This window comes from Sciurus carolinensis, chromosome 2 (assembly GCF_902686445.1).
Source record: "Sciurus carolinensis chromosome 2, mSciCar1.2, whole genome shotgun sequence".
NCBI classification, from domain to species: domain Eukaryota; kingdom Metazoa; phylum Chordata; class Mammalia; order Rodentia; family Sciuridae; genus Sciurus; species Sciurus carolinensis.
The window spans coordinates 143706007-143722383 of NC_062214.1; the positions used below are offsets into that span (position 1 = coordinate 143706007).

At 33.7% G+C, this 16377-nt stretch overlaps 1 pseudogene; it reads right to left on the minus strand.

Annotated features, from left to right (window-relative positions):
* Positions 1 to 12204: 12204 nt before the first annotated feature.
* Positions 12205 to 13494, minus strand: LOC124977994 (eukaryotic translation initiation factor 5-like; annotated as a pseudogene).
* Positions 13495 to 16377: the final 2883 nt, after the last annotated feature.

The window sequence follows — 16377 nt, forward strand, 5'->3', positions numbered from 1 at the left end:
CTTATAGTGTCCCTGTAGATATCCAATGTATCATCTCCCAGCCTTCAGTAGCCCGAAGTCTTGGAGGAACTTGATAATGCTGTGCTTCCGAAGAAAGCTGCTCCTAGCCCGCTACTGGTTCCAGGACTTGGAGCTGGCTCTATGCGGAAAGCCTCTCACTGGGGTGCCTGTTCCCAGAAGCTGGCCATGTGGAAGGAGCCCACCACAGTAGTGAGCAGCGCTACCTGAGGTAGACTGTAGCTGCCCGGCCTGCTCTGTTAAGCTGCCTCTATCTGGGCCTGCCACCCAGGCTGAGCTTCACTCGGTGGGGGAGACTGACCCCGTGGCTGTATTTTGGTCGGAGTCTCTCAATGCCTCCCCTTCTTAAATCCTGGGTTCTGTGGTGACTGGAGATGCAGTCACCCTCTAGTCTGCCATCTTGGATCCCCTGAACATCATTCTTAATGTTCAAAAACTAAGATCAGGAATAAGACAAAGAGAGATCCTTTCTCAACTGATTTTAAGTATTCTATTCCTTGCTAATTTATTTAATAAGACAGGAAAAGGGCATAAATATGTTTATATACTGAAGAGGAAAGCAATAAAACTGGTTTTCTTTGTATATGACATGTTCTTCTATATAGAAATTCCAAAATAATGTGCAAAACTCCTGCAAAAAAATAAACAATTTCAGTATGTTCTCAGGATATGAGGTTTATATACTAAAGTCCATCACTTTCATATATACAAGCAATTAAATAGTGGAATTTGAAATTAAAAGTGGATTATCATTCACATTAGCAGCCCCCAAGTGAAATATTTTGATATAAGACTAATAAGATATATTAGATCTGAGTGAAGATACAAAACTTTGATAAAGAAAATAAAGAACTAAATAAGTGGAGAGAGATTTCATGTTTATGAAGAAGATTTAATGATAAAGATGCAAATTCTTGCAATCTTGGTCTATAGACTTAATATACCTCAATTTAAAAAATCAAAATAGATACTTAATTGTGAATAATGACAAATTTATTCTATAATGAGACAAAAGACCAGAGAATCCAACTCAATATTGAAGAAGAAAAAGGTCCAAGGACTAAGACTATCCAACTTTAAGACTGATTATCATTTTCCACTAATCAGGAAGTGGTGCTAGCAAATGGGTAGAAGAAAAGATCAGTGGAACCAAGTGCAACAGAAGCTGTAAACTATAAAGGTAGACCCACACAAATATGTTTAACTGCTGACCAAGAAGCAAAGATGATACAACAAAACAAGTTAGTTTTTTGAAGAATCCACTGAACATCCCCATAAATCACAGATTTAGATAAAGTCCTTACACCTTTCACATAAATTCACTCAAAATGCATGATAAACTTGGATTCAAATTAAACTATAAAACTAGAAGATCATGAATTTAAAAAAGCAACTGATAATTTGGACTTTTAAAATTAAAAACATCTGCTTTGTGCAAGATAATGTCAAGAAGAATGACAACAAAACTCAGGAGAAAATATTTGCAAAAGTCTCATCTGATAACAGAATGTTATCTAAAATATGCAAACTAATCATAAAAATTAACAATAAGGAAACATACAATCTGATTTGAAAAATAGCAAAAAGACCTAAAGAGACAACCAATAAATACAGAAGGAAAATAATTATATGAAAATATGTTTTACATACATGCCCATCAGGGATATTCATATTAGAACAATAATGAGATATCATTGCACACTATAAGAATGGCTGGCAAGGTGGAGGAACATAGGAAGTAACATTTATTTCTGATAGGAATGCAAAATGTGATAGCCAGTTTACAAGACAGTTTAGCAGAAGTTTTACAAACTTCAACATACTTTACCTGTCTAGCAATCATATTTCATGGTATTACTCAAATGAGTTTAAAGCAGATGTCCATACACTGGCCTGGCGATATTATACATAATTGCCCAAATTAGAGGCAATCAATATGTCTGAAGTTTGGGGAATGGATACATAAAATATGGTACAACCAGACGTGGGAATATTGTTCTAGGGCTAAAAAGAAATGAACTCTTAAGTCATGGAAAAACATAGAGGAAACTAAAATGCATATTACTAGTGAAAGAAGTCACTCTGAAAAAATACTGTATGATTCCAACTATGTGACATTATGGAAAGTGCAAAACTTTGTAGACAGTAAAGTACCAGGGATTAGGTGGATAGGAGAAAAGAGTAGACAAAGCACACTGGATTTTTAGGGTGATGAAATTATTCTGCATTATACTACTGTGGTAAATACTCATTATCCTACTTTTATCAAAACCCACAAAACGTATATCACCTAATGCGGAAGGGAACCTAATGTGATAATGATGTGTCCATAAAAGTTTCTTGATTATAAAATGTGCCCCTGAAATACAGGGTGAAAACAGGAAGGCGAATTGTATGCTTGGAAAGGAGGCATTTGGAAACTGTACTTTCCCTTCAGTGTTGCTCTGAATCAAAAACTGCTTTAAAAAAGGTTTGCTAATTAAAACATGTTAATGACTGAGAATTCACTTAAAATTATGAATACATGAATAATCTCAAGACAAACCATCCTCATCCAGATGGTAGCAAATGGACTAACACTAGAAACACAAAGAACACAAAAACTACTAGCAAAAAAAAATCCTATAGTGACATGTCAGAGTGACAATTGACATCTCATTAGCAAATTGTAACCAAGTGATATGACAGCATAAAGAATGTTAAGGTTTGTCTTCAGACAAGCAATAACAAATTGCTTCAATTAAAAATTATCCAATATTTATTTCTGCTCTTTCTCTTAACAATTCCAGTAGTTATATTTTTAAAAAAACATTTTAACATTTTAACTTTTAACAAATATTTATGACTAATTTTTATATTTTTATATAAGAAGACATACAGAATTTTGGCATTTAAGGATGCAATTACCCTTCAGTTTCTTATTTTTTAAAGATCCAAAACTTTCAAAGTGAAAAAATATTTATCTCTATATATTAGTGGTGGTAACTGTATAGACACACAATTTATTTCACACATTTCATAACCTATTTATTTTTAATATCAACATTATATTATGCCTTACCAAATGTCATTATTATCCTATATGAAAAGAAAATAAATAAATATTTACAGAGCATCTACCTTGTAGGAGGCCCTGTTAGGACTAGTGGTTTTGGAATGGAAAAATGGAGATAAATAGCAGCCAAAATGTTTTTCATCTTATGATGCAAAAGAATGTAGTTATATGAGTATTTCAGTAAAATATACTACTGGGTGTTTTGGTGAAAGAATTAGAAAAAGATTTCTCAGAAATGAATTATGATTTAAAGGATTTGATGCTGGTGGCTCAGGAGGCAGAGACAGGATGATCACAAGTTCAAGGTTAGCCTCAGCAATTTAATATGGTTGTAAGCAACTTAGTGAGTCCCTGTCTCAAAACAAAAAATAAAAAGGACTGGTGATGTGATTCAGTACCTCTGGGTTTCCATCCCTGGTATCCCCCAAAAAAACAATAAAAAATAAATAAACAGTACATTGGAAAATTCTAAACCTGAGTAATAAATACATATTTTAAAAGGTACCTTGAGAAAGCTTGTCATCTTGGGGGAATTAAAGCAATTTAATACAATTATAATTATGCTCAAGGTGGAAAATGTAGTGAGAGATGAATTTTATTATTCAACAGTTGCCAAAAACATGAAGGAAACTCTAAGGTATAAAAAAAGATATTGGTATGATTGACACAGAGTAATGTATAAAATCTACTGAAATAAAAATGGTTGGATAAAAGTCTATTTTTTATATCAATTAATCAGAAATTATGAAAACATAGCAGTGTAAGTATCAAATATTAGGATAAGCACTATACTGAAAACCATTGCAAAAATTCAAAGAAGAAATTAAGAAGATATAATCAACATATTTATAACTGTTTGTTTTAACTTGATAATTTATATAAAACATATTGTACTGTTACAAAATGTGATGGGCTGACAGATCTGGCTCCATGAGAATGTCATAGGCCATACTCTAAGGGAAATGACTAAACAGACTCCCTTTTGCTCTGAGACTCCATGTTATGTAGGAAATAAGCTTCTCCCATGGGAACACCCTGCCTCTGTGCCCATCATCAGTTACTTGGTGTGACATGCTTAATAATATACAATGGCAACTCCTATGTAGTAAAGAATTGCTCTCTTTTGATTCCTATTGCTCCTAAACAATGTACCATGTGAACAGTGATTGTGTGGATGTTAGCAACCATTCTTTAGTTTGTACCTAGGTAAGGGTCATTTTGACCCACTTCCCCCTCTGTCAATGATCTCATGATGTTAATGTGTAATTTCTAATCATAGCAATAGACACTTATGATTAATGTGATTTTTGGTATAAGAACTCCTACAACCCTGTGGTCAGGGCTGTTCTCTCAATAGTCATTTTTTGGGGCATTGTTTGAGACAGTCAGCCAGACGGCTTAATGAAGACTCTCAAATTTGGACTTTTCAGTGGTGATCAGTCTGTTCTTAAGTTGTGACTTATATCAAAAAATTTGGAGTCCTTTTTGTTTATCTCAATAACTTTTTCATCTGTGTATTTGTGGTCATGTAATCATTTTTATTTGGTCTCATTTTTCACCTTTGATTATTTATATATTCTGTGTAACTATAATCTTATTTGATCCCCTAGCATTTGATTGATATTAACATTTTAAGAAATACCTTTTGCTCAATAACCCATACTCCTGACACAATTCAACCTAATAAACAGTACTGAATTCCCACATTATGTTTTGGACCCTCTGACCCCTGGGGTGGTTACATCAAGGAAAAATGATCCTACAGTGATGAAGAATAGGCACTTGATTTTGATCTCACTCTCCAAAATAGAAAAGGTAAATTATAGATAGAGAGATAGCACGGAGTGCTGCTTTTAATTTGTTGATTTCAAGACCTATAGCTGGAAATGGAGGAGTGTAATGATAAAGTTCTGGGAATATTAATTATATTCTAGACATGCACAGTTATTGGTACGAGTGAAATTTCCCAGGAAGAACGTCAAAAGTGAGAAGGAAAGAAAAGGGCACAAAGAGAAAGAAGAGAAGAGTCAAAGCAAGGTGGGAGAAAAGTGTACAGCATAAAGGAAGAGAAGGAAAGCTAGGATAAAACTGGAAGAAATGGATACCATGGAAAAAATATTCTGGAATTAATTTAAAAAAAAAAGGGAAGCAACATATGGGAACTTTCTAGAAATATTTGCATAAAATATTTTTCCTTAATACTCATACAAATTCCTTTGCAGGAAGAGAAGCCAACTATAGTCGGGTCCTAAAGGGGATACAAAATGGATAAAAAATGAGTGTCATAAAAAGAAAGGAAAAGATGAAAAAAGAAGAGAACCACATGTATCATTCCAGAAACAAGTAAGAAAGGTATTTAAAGAAGTTCATACATTCCACTACCTAGATAAAATATTCTTGACAAAAAGAGAAAAAGTTATATACTATATAGTTTTATGCATTCATATATATACATGCATATAAATGTATATATATTTATACATTCATATGTATGTGCATACATATATTGAATAATAGGAGAATTAAGAAGATTTAAATTGGTTGGGTATAAGAGACATGAGATAGTAAATACCTTGAAACTAATTTCTTCTCTAAATGAGGTGAAACTAAAAGGAAGAGGAAAGAGAAGTAGCAGAATTAAAAGAAAGGCTTATATCTGAGTGATTTTTGTTTGACTGTTTATTTGCTTTTTTAATTTTGGAAGACAAAACAATAGGATAATTTTAGGTAAAGAACAATATCAAACTGTACCAGGTAATTGATGAAATATTGTCACTTAAGGATGCCTTTGAAATTCATTCTCTAGGCACAATAAGGAAAACAATCTATCACTTTTTATTTGTCTTTTTAAGTGACAATGTGGTAATTATTTCCCTTCCTACCCATTTTCCATGAATTAAATGGAGTGTAAGTAGATACAAAACTGTAAATTCTTTGGACTTTAAGTAAATAATTGCTATGAATGGTCTATTGCAAATTAAAACAACACAGATGCTGGTAAATTTAAGAAGTGTTGTCTCTCCAGAGAGCAGTTCATAGAATTCTATATAGAAATTTCATTCTTAGATTCTGCAGTTTTATAACATAGAAGGCAAGTATTAGGAGGAAAAAAAATTAAAAAAAAACCTCTTGTTAAGGTGAAGTCATTTTTAATATAAAAGTTTACCGACTATTTGAAGCCTAAAGTTTAATATGGTACTTATAAAACAACTTTTAATGCTAGTAAATATTGGTAAATATATGAATAAATAATAAACATTATGCTTCATGAATTCAAATTTATCTGTACATTTAACAGAAGAATACCTTTAGTTGATTGGACAGCATAGTGTATTCCTGGACTCAGATTTATTTATTTATTTATTTATTTATTTATTTATTATTTATTTATTCTTCTTCCAGATCTTTATTTTGGAGAAGATATTATCATCCTTGTGAATGAATGATTACATGGTTTCAAGGACTAAATAACAAGGCTTACTGAATGACAGCATTTTTCTTTTAATTTTTCAATTAATGTACATACATTATCAACTAATTTTATTTCCAATGAAACAATGTACAGTGCCAGTTCTGTCAATACTGCTAGATGGTTGTTCATTCACGAGGTGAAATGCTCCAAAAAGAAACAGGCTGGAAAAATAAAACTTTTAAAAAATTAGGCAAGAATAAATATAAAAAGATGAGAAAGCATAACTGAAGGGAGAGAGAAACAGAGGCTAAAGAGAAAAGCATGTGTAAAGAGGGAATGATTGAGTAGGAATAGTGGTCAGAGTTCCAAGACAGAGGAGGACAAGGAAATCATATAGAGGTAGGGAGGATACGGAGGCCCAGGGGCAAAGGGGGCCTAGAAGAATTAACAGATCTCACAGACACTGCAGACACAGTCAAAGGTAATTGTGAGAGAGAGAAAAGCAGGCTTGTAACACAGGTACAGGGTGTGAGAAAACATCGAAAACCCTCTCTCCTCCCCTGCAGTCAATTGAATAAGAGTGATCGTGATGGGCATATTTGAAGACACCTGATTTTGCAAAGGCTGCTCATTCCTAATTCATTTAAATTGCCCTCTATTTTCTTTTTATGCTAACAAAAGGACTTCAGAGATCTGTAGTTGACTACATCACATGCCAACTCAAACTTTCAAAATAAGGTCAGAACTTTATTTTAGTATTAGTGCCTTTGTGTTAATATTGCTAATCTACATAGAACATTCAAATATCAGCACACAAACTGAGCTATATCTCTGTATTCAGTGACACTACTGTTATTATTACCAGAAAATGTCCATTAGGAAGGTGTACCCTACATAGTCAGCTACATATGTGACATTATTAGCAAAACTGTCATTCCCATGTTCTCTAATTCCTAGAAGGAGTGCAAATAGAAGCCACTGTAATTTTTTATACTAAATGATTATCTTTAAAATTGCCAAGGGAAATTTATTAATGCCTCTTATTTTAGTCAATATCCATTCCCTTTGCATTATCTTCCTAACAAATTTTTGAGAATCAACCTTGTGCCATAGATTGAGAGACATACTGATGGGATGGAGAAGGACAGAGTTGAGTTGGATTTTCAATAATTAATGTACTTATCTTTGGAATGCCAAGTAAAGAACTTGCACACTAGACACTGATCTAGCTTACTGTGGTAAAAACCCTGACTCAATTACTTCATGTCAAAATTTATTTTTGCGAAGAAACTCACTTTGGTTAAGGAAATAATTTTCAAGTCCAATGTGAAATAAACCTGAAGCCTCATGAATTCATTGGGATGAGAGGAAACTCCAAAATGTTTAATTAAGTTGTACACTAGGGTGAACAGGATCCTAGTGATTTAACAGATCAAAAATGAGAAGAGAATTGCACACAGGGAGAGAGAGTCAGGTCCAATAGCTTGGTTGGAGGCTGATGTCTGGATTATCAAAGAGGATTAAAGGTCATTTATAAGGGAAGGGAAATGGGGTGTCATTTGAAAAGAACCTTCTGTTGAACACTGTCACAGAGAATCTCCTAGACTTATGCTTCTATGTCCAGGCAATATTTCTTTTCAGTGGTATTATTTGTAACACAGAGTAGAGAAAAACAAGAATTTTATGTACCTCAATCGTGTAAGCATTCAATCACTGCACATAGATGCAGTAAGATAATTCTGTAAAAGCTGGAAATCAGATCAGATATAAATAGAGAACAGTACCAGAAAGAAAATTCTAAAGGAATAATGAGAGGGCACAGGATTTCACATAGGACCTGTGGCAGGGTTTGAACACGTCTTATCTGGATATTCAGGACCACATCACATTCAAGTTATTCCAAGACTATCAAGGTGTCTGTATTCATTCCAACTTGAAAGTGTGAAAATGAAAGTTTCATAAGGTCACAAGGCAAATACTCATTGTTATCATTCTCCTCTAGAAATAATAATTTTGTCTCCGAACTCTTCCCATTTCCTTTCTCTAACTCTTCCAGGGTGCCAACTGCTGTGAACTCTATTTTTTTTTTTTGCCAATTGACAATAATAATGGTCTTTCAGGATCAAGTTGAAAATTTCTGCTATAAAATGCTGAGCTTCCATTTCCTTAGAGTAACTTTTTACACTTAGTCATATGAAATGAAATTCCCACTGACCCCCAACTGTCCATGCTGTGGGCTGGTCCAAACCAAAAAAATCAACTGGTACTGGTGTAAAAATTTTTTTTTTTCTTTTTCTTCTGTAGTACTGGGGATCGAACCCAGGGCCAAGCATAGCAAGCACTCTACTGACTGAGCTATCTCCCCAGCCCTCTGGTGTAAAATTTTAACTGCTCTTAGAGCATCCCTCCGCTAGCATTACCTTTTTGTGTAGCCTACTTTTGATTTGGCTAGCCATTAAGTGCATTTCCACTTATGTCACAGTCAATGCAATTATTTTCTCTTAAAATCTTCTGATCAAATCTATCAGAAGATTCCTTTATAAAACACAGTAACTGAGAAGCACCTCTGTAAATGAAACTACAAAGAAAGGAAACCCCCCACACATGTAAAGTCTTTCGTGTTTGTTTAATATTAAGTTTTTAATGTATATACTTAGCTAATATCATGCCTTAATTTAATTTTAGTTTTTTGAAAGGCTGTACCATTTCATTTATTGTTATAGGAAATTTTAGATTACTTTTTTAAAAATAAGACCAAAGGAATTAAAAAATCCCAGCGTAACTTATGCCTTAATTTTGAATGCTTGCCTTAATAGAATCTTACTTGAAAACAAAACAACACCATAAATATTGTATATCATAGAACATGTACCTGGCATTTTTCATATTAAATATTTCTTAAAAATTCATCAAAATAACTATTGGAATTGTCCTGTGACTAACACCACACATATTTATACAATTTATAGTAATTAACAAGCTAGAGCATATGCTATAAAAAAGCACTTTTATTTTCTAGAAAATAACAGTAGGTGAAATGTTCACATGGTAATATATTCAGAGTCACAACTTCAAAAATAACATTTATATTATGTTTTACTTTCCCATTTATGCACAGCATTGCAAAAGTCAAGTATACTCTTTCAGAATCGTTGATCATATAAGCTAAGGTTCAATATTTGGGTTGCCAAGTTTTATAGTTTTGAAAAATGCAGAATGTCTTGTACACATTATTGAACTATCAGAGAATAGTTTTAGCACCTTAAAAAGTCTCCTGTGCTCATTTATTCAATCATCTCCCTTTCCTAAATTTCCTACCATCAGTGATCTGTTTTCAATTCCTATGGTTTTGCCTTTCTTGGGATGAAATAAGGATTTCTGAGAATAATAATAAAGGTGAGACTTGAAGAATTGGTAGGAATATCATTCAATAAGATGAACAAAGCATTTAGTAAGGTGGGAAAAGAGAAAGACATAGATTTGAGGCCAAGAGAATGATTTAATTATTGTTAGACATGTTGATTTTGAGATCTATATATATTTTTTTAGAACTATTCCCTACGTGAACTATTGGGGTTTCAAGCACAGGAGTGGATGGTCTGATAATATGAATTTATGATCTATGTCATGCTACATATGAAAGGCAAGTAAAGCCGTGGGGAAAAATTTTGTGGAATTGAATAATTAAAATTGTAGGATAACTTAAAAGTGTTTAAAAAAATATAAGAATTATGGATCAGGTTGGCTATACCTTTTGGGTGTTGTGAAATAAACACAAGTAGAAAATCCCAAGTCCTAGATTTCCTGAGAGAACTCAATTAGGAAACACCTTAATAGATTATGACTTGGATCCTGGAAGTCTGCTGCAAAGATGATTAACATTTGCTGAATATTTATGTGCTTTTCAGATTTCTTATTCAACCTACAGTTGGAGTCACGTGATTGAATTTTGGCAGAGGCCCAGTTACACTGTCATGAAAATAGCTTTTATACTGAGGGCAGTCTTAAAAATAAAGATTTTAAAGGAAGAGATTAAGAATGGTGAATCAGATTTCTATGTTATAATGAACATTGCCATTTTTCATCAGTGTTCTAAAGCACTGGTCAATTATGACAGAGCTATGAGTATATGACTTAGCAGGGAATGTGTATAGGATGGAGAAAGTAGGATTACTGGTAGGAAAGCAGTTTGGTAAGATCAGTTACTGAATATTACCATCCTTATCAATGAGGTTATTTCTTGTATTTTTAATATGACTAGATTTCTTTTTATCACAGTCTACTTTTCTTACAATAGTTCTTTTATTCCCCCTAAACTTTTTTTAAAATTGCGTGCATTAAGATTCAGTGTTTAGGTTGTGATATTTCACGGGTTTTAAAAAATGCAGTACATCATGTATTCATCGTAACAATACCACCCTGAAAAATGTAATCTGTTTCATCCATTCAACCCTCTGTGCTTCCTGAACTACTGGCAATCACTGATCTGTGTACTCCCCCTATAGTTTAGCCTTTATCAGAATGTCAGAATAATGAAACTATGCATTATGTAGTTTTTCTCAATGATCTACTTGTGTTTAAAATAGACATTTAACATTGATTTCTGTTTTTGCATAGCTTAATAAAGCTCACTTTTGTTGTAGACTAGTATCCCATCATAGGGAGGGATTCCAGTTTGTTTATTCATGCACTTGTGCAAGATGTTATGGTAGTTTCCATTATGAATAATGCTACCATAGGCATTCTTGTATTTTTTTTAAATATGTCTAAACATTTCAAAATTATAATTTAAACCTTAAAGGTAAAAGCTGAAAAACTGCTCTGTTTTTGCCAGCAAGTAAATGTACCTTTTTGTGTTGCCACCAAATAAAATCAGAGTTTATTATTTAATCACATGTCAGAGTTTGAGTTTTCTCTCAGTACAATGCAACCACTACATACACATAAAATACTTATTTGTTAATGTAATAATTTTTGCTTGGTTCACCCAATATGCAATGCACAGGAGTCCAAAGACTACAGTTTGGGGCAAGTGTCCATGAACTGAAAAACCACAATTCCAATTTTCAAAATTCATTCTTAAAATTATTTATAGGACACTCAGGTCATTTTTACTTCTCAGCAAGATGTTTCACTATTATTTGATTATCAGTCTACCTCAGCACAAGAAAAAAACATTGCATTTCAATTTGAGGGACTAAAAATAAAACTTCCAAAGTACTAGATATCTTAACAGCTAAGTAAGGTCATTACAAACAAGCTTGTGTTTACATTCTTCTGAAAAATCCCTTTATTGTCTCAGTACTTAACAAAATCTACCAGGCTCTGAGGACCCAGTCAGGTTAAATGACGGCACAACTTTTTAAAAGGAGTCAATTACTTCAGTGTAAGTCATTCAGAGCCCAACATCCAAAAAAATGAACAAAATCAAATATTTATTATTATAATGGTATAAATGTGATCCAAATGTCTTCAATACTAGTTTTTCCAAAAGAAAGATGCTATAAATAGGCAAACTACATGTGCTCACTGATGTGTATATGGACTTTCTAGATGTCTCATTGGACCTAATTACAGACCACACGCTCACGGTAATATTTTTAGTATAGAGAGTAGCAAGATGCTCAGCCATTTCAGATTTCCACATACACATTGTACTTCTGAATGATAATGGAGAAAATTTGCAACATTACATGATTAAGCTTGGTTGCACATTCTTTTAAACGGCATCAATATCAATGTCATCATTCTTGCTGTCAGACCTTACAGTTTCAGCTTTCATTACACTGGAAGTCTTTGAATACAACACCTCAATATTCTCATCTTCATCTTTTTTGCCACCAGTGTTTCTTCCTCTGCCTCCTTCATGGCTTTATAAATGGTTGACCTTAATGTGAATCTCTTTGGAGAGTTTTTTTGAGGTCAATTTCTTAGAGGCGTTTTCCAACAGCTGATGATGACCTCCTCTTCTGAATGTTCTGGACACACGTCCTTCAATATATGTGGAATCTTGAAGGGGAGCTGAGATGCATTGTCACCTCACACTCCAAATCATGAAAAAAGTAGCACTGAACTTTTTGTTACTGTGACAAAATCTTAAGAAATAGTGCCTGTGTTTCTCAACCAGTTCTTTTTTTTATTAAGAACATTACTCAGAACAAGTGGACCCATGGCTTTTCCATCTAATCTGTTTGCTTATGCAACAATTTCTATGTCAGATGAGTCAATGATTCCCTTTTCTTCTTTTTCTTAACAAAACCCAACAGGATATTGACACACTTCTGCAGTACTTTCCAAATCATCACCGAGTATCAGAATTTCTGTATGGTCACTAATTTCATCCATTCTACTCTGGGTTTTCTCAGTTGTGGCTTCCCCCAAACCTCCTCCTCCTCTTCTTCTATAGCATGTGGAGGAGCCCTGGTCTTATTTGGGCTGGTGGTGGTGGTGTCTCACTGCTGAATACAGATCCATTTTCCTTGACTTTGCCCTTTCTTTCTTTTTCGTTTTATTTTTCCTTTTCTTTCCTGTACCACTATCACTATTCCCAGGTAGGTTTTTGAGAATAAACATGCAGAGTTTATGGTGTGTACCAAGAATTCCTCTGTAGCCACAGGCTTTACAAGAATTACCTATTGTTTGCTCTTTTGGATTAACATGCAGATCTGTTTCAGGATTTTCACATTCAGGAATGAAAAAAAAAAATTAATGAACCCATCCAATATGTCTTGTAGCTTAATTTCCTCATGAGATCATTGACAATGTAAAGGTCATTTTTAACATCAAACTGGGTCTGTGTACCCAGCTCACAACCCAAATATTTGGTGGGATATATTGGAGGCTGATTAAGTGTCTTTGCAGTGTCAGTCAAACATGTTTACTATAACTGTCTTGATTCCATTTCCTTTGCTCTCAATCTTGGCAATCAGATGGGGGTGGAGGGGTGGGGGTGAGGCATCTTATAGTGATAGAACTGGTCTGACATGCTGCAGTTGACATTAACAAACATTTTGGTTTATTCGTGGTTTTATCATTAAGACCAGGAGATGTGTGATTGCAACTTTTCTGGAGAAGAAGGGATGACATAAACAACTGAAAGAGTTCTCAGTCTCTGACATGAAAAAAAAAATCACCACTAAGGCTGTAAGCTTCTTGTTTGTGTACTATGTTTCCCCAATACAGGTACCAAAAATACATAAGAGCTCATTTTCCTCAAATAAAGATATAAACCCAACGTGGTAAAATCTGGTTGGGTCTGGAGCTGCTGGGTGGGCCAGTAGATGGATGAACGGGTAGGTGCTGCCCTGGAGTACAGGGCAAGGGACTGGTTGTCCCAGCACCATTAGCATCAGCACCTGCAGTGCTAAGTCTGACCAATTCTGGAATGTTCTCTCTCTAATCTTTGTAATGGTTTTTGTGTGGACGTAAGTTTTCAAGTAAGTTGGGTAAATAACCAGATGTGTCTAGGTATGATTGCTGGATCATAGTGAAGTGATGAATTAAACTGCCTTTTAAACTGGTGTACCATTTTGCACAACTTTGAGTAACCTGTTGCTTTGCATTCCCACTACCAATTGGTATTGCCTTTTTTTTTTACTAAATTGTAGTCATTCTCATAAGTAAATACTGGTATCTCTGTGTTCTTTTACTTTAATTCAAGTTAATTCAAGTTGATTTGCCATCTGGATATCTCTTTTTGCCAGACATCTGTGGTGTAGATATTTTTTCTTTTTTAATTGTTATTTTCAATTGTTGAATTTTTAAATAGTTCTTTGTGTATTTTATATTTAAGGTCTTTTCATATTATTTTGCAAATATTTTCTTCCAATCTGTAAATGCTCTTTTTTCCCCAATTCTCTTAAAAGTAATTTTCTTTTTTTTTTTAATTTTTATAGTAAACGAATGGGATACATGTTGTTTCTCTGTTTGTACATGGATTAAAGGCATACCATTTTTGTAATCATAAATTTACATAGGGTAATGTTGTTTGATTCATTCTGTTATTTTTCCCTTCCCCCCCACCTTCCCACCCCTCTTTTCCCTCTATACAGTCCTTCCTTCCTCCATTCTTGCCACCCTCCCTAACCCTAACTCTAACCCTAACACTAACACCTCCCTCCCCCAAAAGTGATTTTCATTAATAATAATTTCAATAAAGTCAAACTTATCATGGTTATCTTTTAGGTATCATGTTTTGATATGGTATATAAAACTTAACAACAAAACTAATCTATATTTTCTCCTTTGCTGCCTTCCAGAAATTTTACAGTTTTTAGATTTTTTTCACCCAGGTCTATGGTGCATTTTGAACTAGTCTTCATGTCATGTGTAACTTCTGCATCTAATTTCCTTTGTTATCAGTTAGACATTCAATAGTACATAGAAAAGACTATCCTTTCTCCATTGATTTTGTCATACAGTTTAGTCAAAAATCAGATGATTGTATTTGTGGATGTCTGTTTGTGGATTCTTCATTGATATAAATCTATCCTTTTGCAAACACCATGTTCTTCGATTACTAGGGTTCTACAGCAAATTTTGAAATTGGGTTCTCCTACTTTCTACTTCATCCATTTCAATATTGCATCTCCTATTCTAGATATTTTGCCAATCATAAAACTTTTGCAAAAACTTTGATAAATATCTGAAAAACAGGTTTCTGGATTTTTGTTGTATCATGTTGAATTTCTAGCTAACTTTGAGAATAAATAAAATGTTGATATTGTGGAGCCTTCTAATTCATGAATAAAGTATTTATTCATTTATTTAGATCTTAGATATTTCATGAGTTTTCTTTAGGATTCTCATACATATTATTTATACATTACACACATATATAGTTAGATTTATACTTATATAATTTATTTTCTGGCATTGTACATGATATACTTTTTAATTTGATATTCCAAGTTTGCTTAGTTGGTGTGGTTTTGGAAGGTTATTGACTTTTTTCTTAATTATGGTAAAATATGTTACATAAAATTTATCATTTTTATAATTTAAAATACACAATTCAGTGACATTAAGTGCATCACAATGTTGTTGTGCAGCAAACACCACCATCTAATTCCATACTTTTCTATTTCCTTAATGGAAGAAACTCCACGACCTTTAAGCAGTCAATCACTATTTCCTTTTCTCACAAGCACTGGCAATTATTTAATCTGCTTTCTGTCTCTATAACTCAGTATCCACCAACACTGAAACATTTTACTATTTTTGTATTTAATTTGTTACCTATTTTCTCTATTATTTAGATTTAGTTAAGAATTTACTTTAATACTCTAAATATTTCACTCTTGTCGCTCCTCACTTCAAAGGTTTTTGATGAGAAGTGGTTTTATTGTTTAAATGTAGGTGAATTTTACATATATTCCTCTTGTGACCCTTATTGTTTTTGGTTTTCTGTAGTTTGACTATAGCATGCCTCAGAGTGTGTGTGTGTGTGTGTGTGTGTGTGTGTGTGTGTTTGTGTGTATGTGTGTACCCATGTGTACATGTGCACACTTGTCTGCACTCTCATATTTATTGTGCTGGGTATTCTTCCAACTTTATGGGTATCTGTGGTTCCAGGCCTGTCATTACTTTTGAAAAGTTCTTAGCTATTACTACAAGATGTATTTCTTCTATTTTGTTTTCTCTTTCCTCTACTTCTGTTATTGCAATTGGTATTTATTATGATTTTGATATTACATATCCCAAAACCTCACCTATTGAAGGTTCGTTTCCCATCTGGTAATGCTATTGGGAGATGTTGGAAACTTTAGAAGGCAGGGCTAAATTGGAAGAGGCGAGTCACTGGGAGCCTGCCTTTGAAGGGTATATTTTGTCCCCAGTGCTGACTCATTCTCTTTCTGCTTGCTGACTCCCATGAGGTGAGAATTCTGCATGC